Here is a 15,822-nt window from a genome sequence, read left to right as displayed (position 1 = left end):
CCCAATCAAACCACTTCTAGGATCTCACTGTATATCACATTGAGTCCAGAGGAAGGAAGGGGGAGACATTCAGAGTTAGGCTGTCTGTGTTCCCCAAATGAGCTTCATGTGTGGTGGAGCCCTACTCCCCTAGAGATGGCTGAACCTGCCTGCTGGTGGGAAGTAGTGAATGAATTCCTTGCTTTGCTTTGCTTGTCTGTGCAGCTTTTGCCTTCCTTATTAAGTTGTCTTTATCTCAACCCACGAGGTTTCTCACTTTCTCCTTTCTGATTCTCCTTCTCAATCCCACCGTGGAGGAGTACAGAAGAAGCTGTGTGGGGCTGAGCTGTCAGCTGGAGTTAACTCAGAGCACTAAGCAATGCAGAACATAAGGCATCCTGGAATCAATTTCTACTTCATACACCATAATTAAAATACAAAGAAAGCTAAGCAATGTTTATGCTTTTCCAATACATGAGATCAGTTTCTGATCTGGAGTGAATCCTTGCTTCTGGTAACAGTGGTACTGCAAAAAGAGCTACAGAGCAGAGCTGCTCCCACAGGGGAGCAATATTGAGTGCCCTGAGGAAAGCATCCCTAGGACCGGTGGCCAAGGCTGTAATAAAGAACATAAGACAGATAAAAGGGCTATGGAATCATTCTGAGCAATCTATTTTTAGTGTCAATGGCTCAGGAGAAGTTCAGGCTGGCACCAATGTAGTATTTTTATAAGCAGTTATATATTAGAGACATAACTCAGTTGTATTTGGTGAGTATTAGCACTGAAAACATGCACCAGGCTGTTTGTATTGCTAAATTAGTTGGAATGGCAACAGCTCCAGTTTGTTAAAGCCTGAAAGCAATTATAACAGGTTTTAACAATAGATCATTGTTGCTGACAGCAGAGAGAGTGGGACAGGGAGAGGACGCAGAAAGAGGGGGACAGAGAGAGGAAGGAGGAGAAAGAGAAGGAAGGAGAAATCCATCAATACTCAGAGATCATCCCACTGATGGCAGGGGCCACATGATTCCTTGCAATTTGCTTCACTCCAGTGAGTGGAGTTTAAACATGGTTGATTTTTAGAGAAACAGGAGTCTCTGGGTAAATTTTATAGTCCTCAGGACTCTTCTGTAACTATGGAGAACTGTCTCAGTGGCTACCTGCCACACTTGCATGTTATCAGCAGCTTTAATTTCCAGCCTTTGAAAACTGTTTTGTTTTGTTTTATGGACAAGCCAAACTTGTAATTTTCTTCACCAACAGGGGATAAAATAATTCCCCAGTCTTTCTGCTACCTGCCTGGTTGGGCACTGCTTTTCGGACACAAGGGGCTGTGATTGAATTTTCACAGTTGCTTCCTAAGCTGTCATGGTGACAGATTTGTGTCCAGCAGCCATCCCTGGCACAGCACCGTGCCTGGAGCGCTCTCTGGGCACAGTCTCTGCCACCAGAGGATCATTGCTGATCTCACTAATTGCATGAGCAGTCGTGGTTACTTCTCTGGAACCTGCTGCTCAACGTTTCAGTGCATCAGGCTAGAGAAATTCTGTGACAAAAGCGAATCTGAAGCTCCAGTTTGGATGAATTCCTAGAAACTAAAGTATGTGTCTGGACCTCAGCAACACAAAGACCACTTTCAGAGCAACCTCTCCCTCAGCTTTCTTCATACACCTGAATCAAACTCACCTCTCCTGGAATTGTGCCAGGGTTGGATATTAGGGAAAAAAGTGGTCAAAAAAGAGTGCAAGAGGATTGGTCAAGAGTGCAAGGTCATGGATTGGCACAGGCTGCCCAGGAGGTGGTGGAGTCACCATCCCTGGAGGTGTTCAAGAAAGGTGTGGCCATGGCACTTGGGGACATGCCATAGTGGCCACAGTGGTGTTAAGTCAGTGGTAGGGCTCAGTTATCCAAGAGGGCTTTTCCAGCTAGAACAGTTCTAAGATTCCGTGGTTCTGAAGAGGGATGAAGATGCTTTCTAAACCTACCCAAGTGTTCCCTTCTAGATCTGGCTCCCCTTTCAATATTTTGTTTCAGTGAAGCTGTCCAAGTTCTGTGTCCTTCTCAGAGGAGATGACATCTAAGACCCTTCTGGCTCACAGGGGACCTGCAGTGTTTGCTGAGTGCACCCAATCCGTACTCGCGCCTGCCAAACAACCATCACTCAGCACTCATTTCACATGGAAACACATTAGAGGCTGTACTTGGTGGCTGGAACATTAAGTGCAGTGACAGATTTGGCTGAGGATGATTTCACAGCCATAAAATGCATTTACAATTTGCCTTTTGTAACTATTTCCTAATGGGACTTGTGTTTGCACTAGCATAGCTTTCAAATTGAACTTCCCTTGAAGCATCAGTGCTGAAACTCAGGTTCCAAAGAACATATTCAGTGCTCTAGGGCTTCCTCCAGAGATTCCAAAGATAGAAAAAAATCATAAAGTTATGATTTAGAGACTCTTCCTGTCCATCTACACATTCAGATATTACACATTAGACCAGATAAAATAACATTCAGGAGGCTCTCTGCCAGTCACCCGGAGTGAGCATCCACTTCTTAAGTACATTAGCTTCTCAGAATTAAACCTATTCTCAGTTTGAAAACTGCAGGTCAAATTCATCTGACTTGCCACATGTCTACCACTAAATAAGAAAACTTCAGCTACTTCTATGACCCCAGGAGAGGAAGGACCAATTTCAAGCTGTGATTAATGCTATCCTAGAGTAAATATTTGAAGCCTGACAGATGAATGCCTTAGAAATGCCTCCTTCTCCTCCACTGGCATGGCAGATAACTGTGTTGGAAACATTTTAAGTGATGGGAAGTGCAATCCCCTCTGCTCCCCTGGAAGATTGTTTTTAATCTATTAATTTTGTTTTAAACTATGCAGCTTTATGCACTCCCAATTTAACACACCAGTGTTCATTTATCCCTGCAGGGCATCACAGACAGTTGCCGAGTGAAGATTTAACTGGATGTTGGCAGCCTGGCACAGAAATGCAGCGTTGCCCTGGGTTACAGCTACAGCCCAGCTCTGGCTGGTGAGTAAACACACTTGACTTGGGTTGTTTGATCTCTGATCATCATTGGTTGATCTCTGAAAGAACACTGATGTGAATCCTTCCTTTGTCTTATGCCTTCTTCAGGATTTGCATCTTACCTTTCATCTTCCATTTGCCATTCTTGCCTAGGTCTCGACCTCTTGGGTATGCTTTGCCTTCTGCATTTATTGAGGGCCATCTTCCAAATTCACTTCTCCAGAAAGCCAGCTGCCAGGTCTTGTAGTCTCTGTCATATTGCCCTCATCTTTCATGCAAGGCCAAACCAGAGAATGCCAAAAGCCTTCTCTGCTTTGCTACACAGCCTACGAACTGAGCCTCGAGTCAGTTACTCGGGTGGGAGATCTCCAGGTAGTGAGCAGCAGTAGAAAAAAGAGCTCCAATGCAAATCAGGTAGAGCAGCAAAACCTCTGGAAAGATTAACAATTTAGCACCTTCAAGTTTATATCTCACTGACAAAAGACAAGTGAGATTTTTCTCCTATAGCGTAAAGAGCCTCCGGTCTGTGAGTTCTCAGCCTCTATTTTCTGCCTTCTTTCAGTTCAATATCATAGAATCATAGAAAGGCTCAGGCTGGAACAGACCTTAGAGGTCATCTAATCCAACCATCCCTCAGGGATACTCAAGGCTCCATCCAACCTGGTCTTGAACACACGCAAGGAGGGAGCATCCACAACCCCTCTGGCCAATCCATTCCAGAGTCTTGCCACCCTCACAGTTGCTTCCTGCCATAGTTTGTTGTGTTTAAGAGCATGACAGACTGAGAGGGAGGTGGTGGAGTTGTCATCCCTGGGGGTGTTCAAGAAAAGACTGGATGAAGCACTTAGTGCCACGGTCTGGTTGATTGGACAGGGCTGGGTGCTAGGTTGGACTGGACGAGCTTGAAGCTCTCTTCCAACCTGCTTGATCCTGTGATTCTGATTTCCAGTGAGTTACAGTGGAGGCATCCCTGGTATGTGTCTCTAATTCAAGGCTGTGCGGCACAGCCCTTCCCTCTACTCCGTGTTCCATCTACCACCACGGGAGCCAACCGTCTAATCACACTAAACACCAACTCCTTCTGGAGGAGTTTTGTTAGCAGAATTTAAGCAAACAAAAGCAATTTCTGCTCTGCTGAGATGTGCCTTTGTACCTAACCCTGGTGGGAGGGGAAATAATTGACAATTTGTCCTTTGAACCGCTCCGTGTAAAATCCAAGCTGGGAAGCTGCTCCTCCCTACGGACACCGCCTGAACACATTCCCCACATGGCATTTTCTGTCTAATTTTCATCTGCTCGAAGGGAACACAAACAACCTGACAACTGCTTTATGCAAATGTGCCCTGAACATCTTTGAAGCAGTTATTTTTGAAAGGCAGATATGGTCTCTGCTTGGGGCTGAGCGCTGCAGTGATTCCTGTTTCTTTCAATGATAAACTAAACTAAAAAATCAAACTGCTAGAAGTGATTTTCTCCATGGCTTGCCCCATTAGATACATTTATTCTGACAGGGAGTGCTGAAATGGAGCAATAAAGTGCTGGGATTACACATTTTGAGCTCAGGATCAAAATTCAGCAGAAAATTCCAACGCTGAGGCTCCTAACTTTGAAGTGAACTGGGAGAGATGAATTATTGACAGAGCCACACAGCCAAGCCCAGGTTAGCCACATCAAAAGCTGTTAGCTGAAGGGGCACGTCAAGAAGGAGGCTTGCAAAGAGTAGTTGAAACCATGTGAACAGAACCCATAAACTGGGGCTAGGGGAGAAAAATAACTGAGACAAAGCTAAACAAATGGACAAGGTGAAAGCAAGTTTTAACCGGCAGTGATTAGAAAGATCTTAGCGTGAAAGTAGTTGCAAGGACCAGGGAGTGAATCCCCTGTGTCTTATCAAGAAGGATTTTGTTGTGGTAGGCCTGCTAGGCCCAAAATAGGCTTATCCATGTCCTGCCTTGCCTAGGCATGTTCTTCTGCTCCACCAGAGAGGCAAGCGTGGGAAACGGACACAAAAGAACCTGGAGCCGCTGGATCTGGCCTGCCCAGGGCCCTGTGGTGTAAGGCACACACACTTAGCTTGTGCCTGCCCAATGCAAGGCCTGTGCTGTTCCCAAATTAGGGAAAAGTGAGCCTGTGGCTTTGCCTAATATGGTAAGGTTTGGCTAACTGCCATCCTGAGTGGCTATTCTGTGTCCAAAGGGCAATTAATCTCAGCCCACATTGATAAAAGGAGATAGGCAGGTGACCAACCTGCTTTTTGCTGCTTTGCTCCCCTGCTCTTTGCCTGCTCTCTCTGCTGTGCCCAGCCCTGCTGCTCTTGCACACTGCCTTATTGCTGCTAAACTCCACTGCTGCCAGTTACCAGGAGCAGACCCTGGATGCCTGCAGGCGATTGGCCTGTGTGGCCAGCTGACATCATGCTGAGACTGCACCACATCTGCCTCTGCACCTGAAGGTCCTGCCTAGAATCCCTGGACATATACACAGATAGTCCAGAAGAACCCAGCAGACAAGGGCAGAGATTGGCTGCGTCCTGTCCCCAGGAGCTGGGAAGATTCAAGTCTCAACGTCCAACAAGACAGAGTCCCCTGAAAGCATCTGGGCACTGCCTGGACTGTGGCTAAGTCCCCACAAGGGTAATAATAATAATTTGTGAGTAAATGCTGAAATGCCTCTTTGTAATTCTCTGCTGCCTTCTGCCATAAGCAGAAAGAGCCTGAGCCCAGCTACTGGGCGAGCAGCATATTGACCGCAAGCAGCGTTTGACCGCGGGACCTTCTCTTGCAGTTCAATCAAGGTTTATCTGTTTTGCTGGTTATTACTGGACCTGGATATTACCCACAGAATGTTTCCATGACCATGTAAGAACCAAAACATTCTTAAAATTAGTGGTTGGGGGTGGTGAGAGCTCTGAATAGCAAAATCAATAAACAATATTAATTACGGAAAACATCATCTCCCATCAATTGATTTCCCCTCCCCAGCAGATTTATATCTACTTGGCCTCTTTATCAGTTACCTACAATTTCAGGTGTGATTTTTTTGAGGGGAGCAATAATTCACTCTTGCTATAGAATTGGTGATGTTTCATAGAATTAATTTGCCTGCCATACTGGAGATGTCAATAGAAGACACTGTGGAGGGCTGAGAGAATTTTTTTTGGGGGGGGGGGGTATTTGCTAAGTTTTAGGATCTAAATTAGTTACAACTCATGACTGAAAAACAAAAAGGTGCCTGAATTAAGTTAGAATATTGTCACTGGCCAGTATGTGGCTTTGATTTCAGGACCACCTCTGACTCTCTTTTTTCCCTCTCAGTAGCTTGTGGCCTACCATTTAAGGCTCACCATCAAGGAGTGACACATTTCACAGTATCACAGCATCACCAGGGTTGGAAGAGACCTCATAGATCATCAAGTCCGACCTGCTACCACAGAGCTCAAGGCTAGACCATGGCACCAAGTGCCACGTCCAATCCTGCCTTGAACAGCTCCAGGGACGGCGACTCCACCTCCCCGGGAAGCCCATTCCAGTGTCCAATGACTCTCTCAGTGAAGAACTTTCTCCTCACCTCCAGCCTAAATTTCCCCTGGCACAGCCTGAGGCTGTGTCCTCTCATTCTGGTGCTGGCCACTTGAGAGAAGAGAGCAACCTCCTCCTGGCTACAACCTCCCCTCAGGTAGTTGTAGACAGCAATAAGGTCACCCCTGAGCCTCCTCTTCTCCAGGCTAACCAATTCCAGCTCCCTCAGCCTCTCCTCATAGGGCTGTGCTCTTGTTGTCTTCTAGCATCCAGTGCTAAGTACTTAAATGTTGGGTATAGTAATGTTAAACGTAGTGATCCCATAGCATTGTCTGACTGTGGTACAGCTTCTGCAAACTGAAATAGTGGAACATAAGCCATGGACAGGTGAGAGTGCACAGGCTCAGAAGTACTGACAGAAGGTTGGAATGGCCTCAGAGAATGGTGCAACAAACACAAACCAAAGTAAGGCTGGAGTCTGTGGGCTTTGCCTGTCTCTGCTGGCAGAATGCTGAGACACAATGTACGTGTTGCTGAGAGAATATGATGAATGTCTGAGCTAATTAGTATGTAATTTCTAAGGCAAGCACGTGGAACCAACTGCAGTTTAATACAATTTGTAGCCTTCTGATGAAAGGTATAAAAACACATGTTTGGAATGCAATAAATGGATTGGATTGGATTTGAATTGGCTTGTATCAGGCCTTTGCCTCATCTCTTATTCTTCTGATGCCCATGGTACTGAAGCCCCTAGCAAATGGTGACCCCGACGTGCTCGAACATGCAGCCTAACTGACAAACCCACCACACCCAAAAGCACTCCCTCAAAAACGGGAAAGGAGCTCTTCTCTTTCTTGAAGTACTCCACAGTGCTTCCATTTCTCTATTGAATTTACTGATGAAAGGGTTTTATTTGGCTTGGTTGTTTTGGACTGGCTTGCTTGCTTGTTTGGGATTTTTGTTTCATTTTGGTTTGTTTGTTTTTTACTTAACAACTTCTCAGCTATTAAAAAAATGAAATTAAAAAAGAAGAAAATAAAGCTTAAAAAAATCTAAAGAAGATGGGGGAAAGGCAATCTCAGCTCCTTATTTCTTGTTATCCTTATTTCTTATTTTAAGCAATTTCCTCTCTCCTTAGTTCTTGTTTTCATTTATTTCTCATTATTCTTTCTTATTTGGAGCAATTTCATCTTTCCTTATTTCTTATATTTTCCTTATTTCTTATGGTGAGCAATTTTCTCTTCCCTTATTTCTCATTTTTCTTATTTCTTACATTGAGCAATTTCCTCTTATTTCTTATTTTTATTTAGATCTTATTTTTTTTATTTTGAGCAATTTCCTCTTTCTTTAGTTCTTATTTTTATTTCTTATGTTTTTTCTTATTTGGAGCAATTTCCTCTTTCCTTATTTCTTATATTTTGCTTATTTCTTATGTTGAGCAATTTTCTCTTCCCTTATTATTGTTATTTATTCCTCATTTTTCTTATTTTGAGCAATTTTTTCCTTCTTTAGTTTTTATTTTTATTTATTTTTTCTTATGTTGAGCAATTTTCTTTTCTCTTATTTCTTATTTTTATTTCTTATTTTTCTTATTTTGAGCAACTTCCTCTTCCCTTATTTGTTATTTTCACTTATTACTCATTTTTATGTTAAGCAATTTCCTCTTTCCTTACTTCTTATTTTTATTTCTCATTTTTCTTATATTGAGCAATTTCCTCTTTCCTTATTTCTTTTTTTTTACTTATTTCTTATTTTGTGCATTTCCTCTTAGTTCTTATTTCTATTTATTTCTTATATTTTCTTTATTTCTTATTTTGGGCAATTTCCTCCTCTCTTATTTCTTATGTTGAGCAATTTCCTCTTCCCTTAGTTCTTACTTTTATTTATATCTTATTTTGAGCATTTCCTCTTTCCTTATTTTTTATTTTCATTTATTTCCTCTCTTTCTTCTTGTGAGCAATTTCCTCTTTCCTTACATCTTATTTTTATTCACTCCTTATATTTCCCTTATTTCAAGCAATTTCATCCTTCCTTATTTCTTACTTTGCACAATTTCCTCTTTCCTTATTTCTTATCTTATTTTTTTTCTTATTTGAGCAATTTCCTCTTTCCTCCTTTCTTATCTTTTCCTTGTCTCTTATTTTGGGCCATTTCCTCTCTCTCCATTTCTTATTTCCCTTTATTTCTTAATTGGAGCAACCAGAAAGGAATCCTCAGGCAGCAGTTCCCGAGGCTGAGGGCTGGGAAAACACCTGTGAGCAGCATCAGTCAGATTTTTTTCCCCTCGGTGTAGATAATCACCACACTTTGCTTACTCTCCAAGACCTAAACAGCTTTCAAAACTCAAATGAAGCTGATTAGTTTCCTGCCAGGTTGCCAACACAGCTCCTCAGCAGCCAGGCTGAGCAGACCACTCCATGAAACTTGCTTGGGAAACTCTCCCTACCCAGAACTTGACAACCTCTTTATCAAACGCAGTGCCCAGGTTCAACAGTACCAAAGGACACTGTGAAATCCTTTGGTATCCTCAGACTTTCTGTAGCTTTTCTTCTTCCCGTGGGGTGTCCTTTGTCCTGAGCTGCAATGCCCTACCACAGCCAGCCCCAGGAGGAGCAGCCAAACTTCAGGCAGCTCACTTATCACCATTATCACCCGGGCTGCACTAGCTCTGAACCTTGCTCCTTCGGAGCCACCTCAGCATGTCTGTGTGCTTCTCCCATTCAGCTCTTCAGCTGTGCTGGAGGAATTTTTGTTCAACTTACTGTGCACCATCTGGAAAAATGCTCTCAAGCCATAAATCTGATGACAGCTGCCATCCTTCCTTCCCTCCTGCTCAGAGGTGGCAGTGTCAGTTGCAGGGATGGCTTGACGATGGAGCAAGAAGACCAGATTGAAGAGCACAAAGAGTTCCACTGTGTTAGATGTCTCCTTTTGACATGCATCTTGCCTCTCTGTGTGCACTCACAACATATGCTTGAGTTAGCTGCAGGCACGATGACAGCACACTCCCTAATTCTGAATGTAGGCTCTGCATAGGGTGAGAACACGAAGCTGGACTCAGCACCAACATCAGATACACTTCCATTTATCAACCAGTTATGGGGCAGGAGCTGATGGCATTCTGTGGTCATCTTGCACAGATCAGAGAAGGAATCACAATGCTCCTTTCTGTTTTTTACACCCGAGAGAATAACTGTGGTACAAGTTCAAGTTCTCAGCTTGAAGTCACAGCATCATAGAATGGTTTAGGTTGGAAGGGACCTCAAAGATCATCCAGTTCCAACCCTCTGGGGACACCTCCCACTAAAACAGGTCACTCAAAACCTCATCCAACCTGGCCTTGAACACCTCCAGGGAGGTTGTGGAGCACAGGATCACAGAATATGATCTTTGATGCCCAGGGAGGTTGGAGGGTCAAAGCAACAGAACAAGGGGACAGAGGCTCAAGCTGTGCCAGGGCAGGTTCAGGCTGGATGTTAGGAGGAAGTTGTTGGCAGAGAGAGTGATTGGCATTGGAATGGGCTGCCCAGGGAGGTGGTGGAGTTGCCATCCCTGGAGGTGTTGAAGCCAAGCCTGGATGAGGCACTTAGTGCCATGGTCTGGTTGGTTGGCCAGGAGTGGGTGCTAGGTTGGACTGGCTGAGCTTGGAGGTCTCTTCCAACCTGCTTGATTCTGTGATACACAGCATCCAGAGGTATCAGCCTGGACTATAAAGAGACTGAAAACCAAACTGCACAAGATGGAGCTGCCCCAGCATGGATGTAAAAGGTCCCTCTGTGTTGCACAGTGTCTGATGTATGGCACACATTATAACAGCATGAGAATCACTTACAGCATGTCTGACCTGTGCATCAGTTCCATTGCACTTTCCCTGGTTTTTTGTCATGCTGCACTGGTTTTCAGCTGCTTTTTGCTCTTCAGTGCAAAAGCTTCCTAGGGAAAAAAAAAAAAAAAGAAATAAAAGAAAAGAAAAAAGGTTTATCCATCAAAGTCAGGGGAGAATAATTCACAGAATTGAAAGAAACAAGCAAGAAATACATCAGCTGTTTTCACAAGGGTTTAGTGAAGTGAGCAGAGTTATTGCTCTCCACATTCCTTCCCAGACTTCTGAACCCTCTGACACCCTCCTGCTGATGTGGCAGGGTGCATGACTCTCACACACATTCACAGCATCAGAAGATCACAGAATAGGTTGGGTTGGAAGGGACCTTAAAGATCATCCACTTCCAGCCTCCCCTGCCATGGGTAGGGACACCTCCCACCAGCCCAGGCTGCTCAAGGTCTCATCCAGCCTGGCCTTGAACACCTCCAGGGAGGGGGCATCCCCAACCTCCCCTGTCAACCTGTGCCAGTGTCTCACCACCCACACTGTAAAGAATTTCTTCCTCATCTCCAGTCTCAATCTGCCTCCCTCAAGCTTCAATCCATTCCCTCTCATCCTATCACTGCAAGCTCTGGTGAAAAGTCCCTCCCTGTCTTGTAGATCCTCTTCAGATATTGGAACCTATCTCTAAGGTCTGCCTGGAGCCTTCTCTTCTCCAGGCTGCACAGCCCTGACTCTCCCAGCCTGCTGAGTCTGATGGTGATGCCATATGTCACGTTGGGCAATGAAGCTGCTGGAGGGAGTGCAAAACAGGTCTTGTAAGGAGCAGCTGAGGGTGCTGGGGTGCTTTAGACTGGAGAAGGCTGAGAGGAGACCTTCTCCCTCTCTGCAGCTCCCTGAGAGGTTGGGAAGGGTGAAAGCTGTGGGTTGCTGCATGCAGGGCATGATTGGCTGCTAACTTTGTGTGGGCTAATGAAGAGTTTTATCTCAATATTGCTAAATGAATAACTCCTGGGTGCTATAATTACCAATAATGACAAAAGCACATCATTTAACTCCTCACTTATTAAAAAACCCTATTAATAGGAGAAAATTATTTAATGGATGAAATGGCCTTAATCAACTTTAGCTTTGGAAGTCTCTACATCACTTATTAATATGTTTCAACTCAGTAAGTTGATAAGGCTCTTCATATCTTATCTCTTAGAGTTTACTTGGCCAGAATATTATGAAAGGTTTTATTCTGCTTTAAGAAAATTGATTTTCTTTTTTACCCAACTCTATTTTTTCTTCCCTGTGCTGGGTAGAATGTTAAGCCTACTGAAAAGAGGTGGGGGGGGGGGAAGGTACAGACTCCATCAGAGCTTTTCTGCCAACTTATCTCTCTGGCTTATATTTTTCTCTTTGCTGTTTTAGTGTAGGAAAAGCACTTTGGTCTGTTGACTTGCACATTTATCAGCTCTTCCTGGACAAACAAACCATCAAAGAGAAAATCCTACATACAAAAGGAGGGGAAATCAAGTAACTATGGAAAGGGGAAAAAAAATAACTGGATTAACCTCTGGGATGAAAATATAAACCCCATTCTGCTGCTCCATCAAAGTGCTAAAGATTGAACTCTGCCCTTCCCATCGTGTTCTGTCTGATCATGATTGAACTTCAGGGCAGATAGAATCTATCACTTTCTTCTGTGGAGAAGACTTTTGTTCACATCTGCACTTCAAATGATTGACATATGGCAGGGAGGAGACCCAAAAAATGCTTTCCTTCTGCTCTTCTTTCTCTCACTTTCCTATCAGGAAGAGTTCTGATCCTCCCCATCATGCAGCTTACAGGTTTAGGGATGTGCAGGGGAGCTTCAGCCCTGCACCCTGCTCCATAGAAAGGGCAAAGGGAGGTTGTGGGTTTAATGTGCAGAGAGAACTCTGAGAGATAGCAGCATAGAGATTATTTCTGCTCATCAAGGTCTCTGCTCTCCAGACAAAAAGCTGAGCACAACCTCATGGATTTTCATCTATAGAGGCAGTTCTTTCATAGCTCAGTGCTTCCCTTCCTAATCTGCATTCAGAGCTCTCTAATATTCTTATGGGCTAGAATAAAATCCCTGCCTGCTAACAGCTAACCCACTGGCAAAGGTACAACAAACTCAGGTTCAGTGTTTCATTTTGAAGCATCTCACCTGTTTCAAAAATAGGTATGCAACAAATTACTCCAGATCACAGAATCACAGAGTGCCAAGGGCTGGAAGGGACCTCCACAGCTCATCCAGTCCAACCCCACTGCCACAGCAGGAGCTCCTAGACCAGATCACACAGGAACACAGCCAGGCTGCCAAAGGGAGTTGTGCAGTCTCCCTCTCTGGGCATATCCAAAACCCACCTGGATGTGTTCCTGTGTGCTCTGGTCTAGGAGATCCTGCTGTGGCATGGGGATGAGCTTTGGAGGTCCCTTCCATCCCCTGACACTCTGATTCTGTGAAGCAGCAGACACAGGCAGCACTGAATGGGAAAGAACAGGAACCCCCCCACACAAGTGGGTTTCTATATCAAGCTTTGCTGCTGAGCAGCACATTGCCTGCCCAGGCAGCTCCTGGCAAGTCAGTTCACCAATCTTGTTGGACCTGCTTGTCTGCCAAACAGGGAAGTTAAGCTAATGAGATCCTGCAACAGAATCACAGGAACATGCAGGGGGGCACAGCCCCTCAGGAGCACCAAGTCCAACCTAGAGCCCTACTCTGCAACATTCACCTTAAACCATAGCCCCAAGCACCACATCCAAACCACCCTGAAACACAGCCAGGCTGGGTGACTCCACCACCCCCCTGGGCAGCTCATCCCAGTCCCTGACCACTCTCTCTGCGAAAAACTTTCTCCTAATGTCCAATCTAAACCTGCCCAGCCTCAGCTTGAGGCCATTCCCCCTTGCTCTGTCTCCAGTCACCTCCAATAGAGCAGAGCAGCTTTCTGTCTGGACAGGAGAGTTGGATTACTGAAACTACTGTGCAAATAATGGAAGACAAAAAAGGCAAACAATGAAAACAACTGAAACCAGAAAAACCCTAAAAAAAATACCCCAAACCCAAACCAAACCCAATCTAACCTCCCTGACAAAGAACTCAGAAATGTCTCCAGCACTTCTGCCCTAGTGGGATGGTCATGGAACGATGCTGCCCTCACAGCGGCAGGGGAGAGCCAAAGCTGCCAGGGTCCTCCTCTGCTCCGGGAGGCAGCCAGGAGGTTGGCTACTGATATGGTCTGAGAGGGCAGCCCAGATGCCACTGGCTCTATCTCAAAGGACCTCAGGGCTTGCCAAGCCTGCAGGTTTGCACAAAAGGGTGAAAAAGGGGGGAGAGCCATCCAAAAGCAGGGAGGGCATAAAAGCAAGAGCCCTACAAAAGGTAGGAGCCGTCCCAAAGTAGGGACTGTCCAGGCAGTGCTGGTGGGCAGCAGGGTGGCCACAAGCCAGCAATGTGCCCTGATGGCCAGGAAGGCTAATGTGTATCAATAAGAGTGTGGCCAGCAGATCGATGCCCATTGCAGTGGCAGGGGACTCTCAGGATGGGAACTCTCAAGGTGGGACCCCCCAGGGCAGGGACCCTTGCTCTATTTATCCTTTCTCTAGACAAAGTGTCCATTTACCATTTATTCTGGGTGTGACATCACAGCCAACCAACAGCCCCATTCCAGTGCAGGCTTCCCCACGGGTCAGCCCCCCCTGCAGAAAGGCATTTTTGTGGTGACATTGGGTGCTTCTGTGCTCCACAACTTCCCTGGGCAACCTGTGCCAGTGTCTCACCACCCTCACTGCAAAGAGCCCTTTCCTAACATCTAGTTTGAACCTCCCCTCTGCCAGTTCAAACCCATTCCTCCTCCTCCTGTCATTACCAGACCTTGCCAATAGTCCTTCCTCAGCCTCCCTGCAGGTCCCCTTCAGATACTGGAAGGCCACTCCAAGGTCTCCTGGAAGCCTTCTACTCCCCAGGCTGCACAGCCCCAACTCTCTCAGCCTGTGCTCACAGCAGAGCTGCTGCAGCCCTCTCAGCATCTTGGTGGCCTCCTCTGCACTGGCTCCAACACTTCCATGTCCTCCTTGTGTTGGGGACTCCAGAACTGCACCCAGGACTCTGGGCTTGTATAAAGATAACTTTCCTGTTTGCCTTATGCTGCTTAGTAGCAGAAAGTCTGAGGGTTATGGAACAGAGGCACTCACCTGAAGAAGTGTCTTGGATAAAACCTTCTGCAGCCTAGAATCAGCAGTGACAGCAGCAGCAGAGGCAGCTGCTTGTCTGCCTCACCAAGTGGAAAAAGTCCTTGCTCAGAAGTGGTCTGATAAATTATTAGTGCCCCTGTTTAAGGCTGGAAGTGCAAACTCAGCAACAAGTTACCTCTACAATGAGGCTTTTCACATGGTCTTGCCTGCATCAAAGCCTTGCACAGCTCTCAGCTCTTCTCCATGAGAACAAGAAGACAGAAACAAGCACACAGCAGTCATCCTTTGGCAGGCTCTGAGAGCCTCTGTTTCTTCTACTTAACAGAGTCCACTGCTTCCAAAGCTCTTCTGTGGTTCAAAGAATCAGAATCAGACAGGTTGGAAGAGACCTCCAAGCTCAGCCAGCCCAACCTAGCACCCAGCCCTGGCCAGTCAACCAGACTATGGCACTAAGTGCCCCAGCCAGGCTTGGCTTCAACACCTCCAGGAACAGAGACTCCACCACCTCCCTGGGCAGCCCATTCCAATGCCAATCACTCTCTCTGCCAACAACTTCCTCCTCACATCCAGCCTAGACCTGCCCTGGCACAGCTTCAGACTGTGTCCCCTTGAACTGTTGTTGGGTGCCTGGCAGCAGAGCCCAACCCCACCTGGATACAGCCTCCCTTTAGGTACCTGTAGACAGCAATGAGGTCTGCCCTGAGCCTCCTCTGCTGCAGGCTGCACACCCCCAGCTCCCTCAGCCTCTCCTCACAGGGCTGTGCTCCAGGCCCCTCCCCAGCCTTGCTGCCCTTCTCTCAACACCTTCCAGCATCTCTCTTGAATTGAGGAGCCCAGAACTGGACACAGCACTCAAGGTGTGGCTGAGCAGTGCTGAGCACAGGGGCAGAAGAACCTCCCTTGTCCTGCTGCCCACACTGCTCCTGAGCCAGCCCAGGATGCCATTGGCTCTGCTGCCCACCTGGGCACACTGCTGGCTCATCTTCAGCTCCTCTCTACCAGTGTCCCCAAGTCCCTCTCTGCCTGGCTGCTCTCAGCCACTCTGTCCCCAGCCTGTATCACTGCTTGGGGGTGTGTAAAGGGTTAACCTTCCTGAAGGAGTGATCTTGACCCTGACCCAGGTGCTCCTGACCCCTCCCCAGGGGCTGTGTCTGAACTCTACAGGTGTGGTGCTTAGCCCACTCCACTTCCTGCCTAGCCCCTATAAAACCAGAGGAATTTGCTGCTTCTCTCTGTCTCTTGCCCTGCCTCCCTGC

At 46.2% G+C, this 15,822-nt stretch overlaps 1 long non-coding RNA gene across 1 annotated transcript; it reads left to right on the top strand.

Moving 5' to 3' along the window:
• Positions 1-2,916: 2,916 nt before the first annotated feature.
• Positions 2,917-5,963, top strand: LOC135189691 (uncharacterized). Its single transcript, XR_010308223.1, has 2 exons — positions 2,917-3,019; positions 5,372-5,963. It is a non-coding gene; the product is annotated as an uncharacterized LOC135189691 (long non-coding RNA).
• The last annotated feature ends 9,859 nt before the right edge of the window (positions 5,964-15,822 follow it).

The sequence above is a fragment of the Pogoniulus pusillus genome, chromosome 33 (genome assembly GCF_015220805.1).
Source record: "Pogoniulus pusillus isolate bPogPus1 chromosome 33, bPogPus1.pri, whole genome shotgun sequence".
Classification (NCBI taxonomy): domain Eukaryota; kingdom Metazoa; phylum Chordata; class Aves; order Piciformes; family Lybiidae; genus Pogoniulus; species Pogoniulus pusillus.
This window is presented reverse-complemented; position numbering and strand designations above follow the sequence as displayed.